Raw genomic sequence first — 4,309 nt, 5'->3', positions numbered from 1 at the left:
TGCACTTGCTGACACAGCCATTCCGTTTCTCATTTCCGAGGCTTGGCTGGGTTTGCCAGCACAGGAACGTCAGCTCAACTTGATGTGAACATTACGCAGGTTTCAACTTTAGTAATACATTAGTAAGCACAGTCTTATCAATATCCTTAGGATTGCTTTTTTTTTGTTTTAGATTCAATACATGGTTATAAAAACATGTAAATGAATCCTTTAAATATGGACGTTAGACAGGTGCCCCCCCACCCCTCTACATCCTGCCCATCTGGACGGAACAGGAGATCCAGCTGCAGTCTCAGCTCTACATCCTGCCCATTTGGACGGGACAGGAGATCCAGCCGCAGTCTCAGCTCTTCATACTGTCAGCCGCGTGTTGGGCTGTCTGGGAAATACGAGCCTCTGTTTCACAGCAGTGTTTACACACACAGTGTTTGGCTGTGGATATTCCAAGAGCCAACAGAATGCCTTGGGGTGGTCCTGTATACTGTGTGGGTTGCTTCACAGTCTAGGGGTATATAGAGGCATCTGTCTGTCCATCTGGATGTCATGACCTGTGTGTGAAATGAACGTAGGTCATGTGCTGTTTCATGTTACTGATAACTAGAAATATGGATTAAATTAACAGGAAACGTATGGCTTTATTCAGGGTAATAAAAGTTCTATCATAATGGTATCAATGCTATTTTTCTGTAAAGGTAATCGCTCCAGCACCTGAATCTTATATAAGCAAGGTTTGTTTGAGCAGTGCAGTTTGATACAGATTGAGAGTGACGTTGTTACAGAGATGCACAGTTGTGCTGGACGGCCTGGGGTGTCTAACAGGGAGACTAGAGGAGCAGGAGCAGACAGGGCCATATGGATACCAGAGGCTCTTCTCCTGGGAGTTTTCAAATGAACATGATGAGCAAAACCTTTCCTTCATAGATTAAGATTCTGATAATAACCTTGTGCAGAAAATAAAATGATCACACTGAAACCTGGTTTCTACCAAATGGTCAGTTCTGAGTCCCTGGGTTCAGATAATATAAAGTCTACTGCACACAGACAGGCTGCAGAAGGAAGGGCCCCCTCTGGGCCAGGCCCAGGGCACAGATGGGGAAGGGAAGATTCCAAGGTCTGCTCAGGCCGGGGGGCCAAGGGCAAAGGAAACCAAGCAGAAAATGAAAAAGCAGGTAATAAAGTGGAAGGAGACTTGGCAGGAGTGAAGCAGACAGGTGATCGGTGTGTATGAGGAGAGACAGGGAGGGGAGGAGAACCTTTATCAAGCGAGGAGAGCTCTTCTGTCTAAGCACTCCAATAGCATGGACCTCCAGGCTGTATTGCCAGTAGTGGGGACTGTAATAATTCTGCATGCTGAAGAAACAATGTTTTGCTGCTGAAAATGTTGGTCTTCTTGATTTCTAGTAGTTTGACTTCACGAGTTTGGGTTTGACTGTTTGAATTATAACCCTCTGTGAGGAAAATCCTTTCTGCACTGAACTTTCATACAGTATCGTAAGGCCTTGTGTCAGTTCAAACGCAAGTGACCGGTCAGCGGGTCATTTGCAATCCGATCTGTTAAAGACTCTTTTATTGAATAAATCCCCTCAGGGCTCCTGAGTGCAGTTCAGCAGTGGAAGTGAAGGGATCGTCCAGGTGCAGGGCCATTGTGGCAGATCTAGCCTGCTTTACACGGGTCTGTGTTAGGCACTAGAACTGAAGAGCATCTCCTTCACTCACAGGAAAGGCAATCTTAACACAGAAGAAACAAACACAGTGTTTGTGTAATTGCAATAAGAAGCACTCAGAACAATTAAAGATATCAGTTAAGCTTCTTTTAGGAAATCAAGGAGCCCATAAGCATTGTATTCATTTTATTGACTTAAGACTTTAAAATAGACTCTGGAGTTAAAGCTGGGAAGGCAGTATTCTTTATGCGTTGAAAGAACGGAGGACCCATCAGTGAGGCAGCAGACCTCTGGAGTAGACGGACTGCACATCAGAGCAGCTACAGCCCTCCGTACAGCCAGGCTACAAGATCTGCATGGAGTCGACTCTCAGCCGCTCTGCAGAAACCCTGCACCTGCTACAAGCAGCTCTGAAGACTGCACTGAGGAGCCAGATTAACAGCAGGACCCTCAGACTCCCGCCTGTCAAGAGGAAACGAGGAGCAGAGAGGCACTGTACTGCTCTTAAAGTACTGCTTTGGGTTAACTAAGATTGCAATCAATCCCGTCAACTGCAAAGTCCTGAAGACAGCATGACAATCACACACTTAACAGTATTGTCTTCATGAACCTCTTCCCAAAGACACGCTCAATGAAGGCTGCTCGTGAACAGAAAACCAGTAGAACAGGCCTGCGAGTGTGTGTGTGTGTGTGTGTGAGTGAGTTACAACAGCCTTCTCTTCCACATGATTCACCCCTACCTATATCCCTACAGTACACAACTGCTGCCAGTGAAAAAAAAACAGCATTGTTTCAATGCGACACTGTGAGCGATATCTGTTCCAGCATTGTGCTGCTCCACAGCACTGCCACTTGACTCGCATTACAGCCGGCGTCTCTCTCTGCTGAAGACAGGCTTGGTGATTCTCTCAGCTGTCTGGGAGAACGTGCCAGCTTCTCTCTTTCTGTCTTTAACAGGACTCCTTGTTGTCTGAGAGTGCGGTCCTTGTGCAGGACGATCGCTGGCCGACGGCCAGTTCAGGGCTAATGACTGACATGAAACCCCACCTGGAGTGCCTGCGCTAGCCCCCATCACCACGATGAAGTCATTCCGAGGGTCCGATTCCTGCATCATTAATTTAACACAACAGTCACGGTTACCGCCGCAGGCTGCCTGGCACATCGTAAACGATACGCTTCGCTGTTGAGACTTTATAAGAAGTATTTCCAAAGCAATTCAGAGGCTGCTGCAGCACAGGATTGCCCGCTGAGTTGTTCTGAAGGAACTAATTGCAGTAAGTTCCATTCATTGCTATTAAACCAAAGTGTCGACAGCCAGCTGCACTGGAGGGTAGCACGTGGCAATTCAAAACAATGAATACCATCTTACTACCCAAGGACACAGTGCCCTTCACAAAGCCCCTCTTTATAATCAAGCTCCCTCCCTCATATCATATGCATAGAAACTGGGTTGCAAGGAGACTTTACCTACAAATTAACCCTTTACTTTTTATCACATCAGGGCGAATTGCTGTCATCACCTGGAATGTACTGCCCTTTGCTGATGGGATCAAGTACTGAACACACATCATTGTGACACTAGTTCTCATCAAGAGATCATTGTAAAAATACAGGAGTTATCATGACCTGCTGTATAGGCAAAAGTGTAGAGCACAAATCCAAGGAGGCTGCATAATGCACTGGTGAGACTGCAGTTACAAAACTGCGTCCACTTCCACAGGGACCCTGCGGCCCTGGAGAGAGAGGGCAGAGACGAGCAAGCAGACAAACCCTGGGGCTTACAAGGACTGAGATACAAAGACAGGATGAAAGAACTGAAGCCGACGAGAAGCCAATATCTGAAATGCATTTGGACGTTCAACATCACATGACTACAATGTAAATAAACTGCAACGCCAACAAAGCCTGTTTCTGATGGAGGCTGAAGTGAGTGAAGAACGTCAGCCAGGAAACATTTTTAGAGTCAACCCGACGTGATGCTGATACAGTAAAGGTGCCCGTTTGAAATGCAACCCCAACAATTCCCCTCCAGTCTCAGGAATACATCCAGCTGTCCTTTGAGTGTTCTGAAGTGCCGACCGAGTCCAGTCCTTTACGGTCTGAAGCACTCCACCGCCATCTTGTGGTAGAAATGAATTACTGCACTAACAAACACAAGGCTGCACTTTTCACAGAGTACACCGACATGCATATAATGTACAATCCACAAAACAAAACTTAGATGCAAGATCTAAATTATGTTCATCTAGTTTTTTTATTAAAAAATGATGTCTCAGTCCCAAAACTCTAGGATGATGCTAAAAAAAATGAACCAATGCTGCCGAACCCATCAAGGATTTCATTTCTTCAGGCAACTTCTTGATTATTGAGAGAGCGTTCCATTACATGAGAAGCACAAGGGTTTGGGAGGGGGTGAGAGAACACTTTACTGACTCTAAGGATGCTTTTAGGAATGTTTTCATTCATGAAATCAAGCCTGCAGCTCATGAAAACTGTTTCACAGAGGCTTAGAATTATTCATTTTTGTCTGATCTAAAACACTATTCGACAAACATTCCTTAATAAAACCATTTTTAAAAATGCTTTGCGAATAGGCCTTTTGATTCTTAATTTAAGGAAACAAAAATAAAAAAACAAACGCAAAA

Source organism: Acipenser ruthenus, chromosome 30, assembly GCF_902713425.1.
Source record: "Acipenser ruthenus chromosome 30, fAciRut3.2 maternal haplotype, whole genome shotgun sequence".
In the NCBI taxonomy this organism is placed as follows: Eukaryota; Metazoa; Chordata; class Actinopteri; order Acipenseriformes; family Acipenseridae; genus Acipenser; species Acipenser ruthenus.
Note: the sequence above shows the minus strand (reverse complement) of the source record.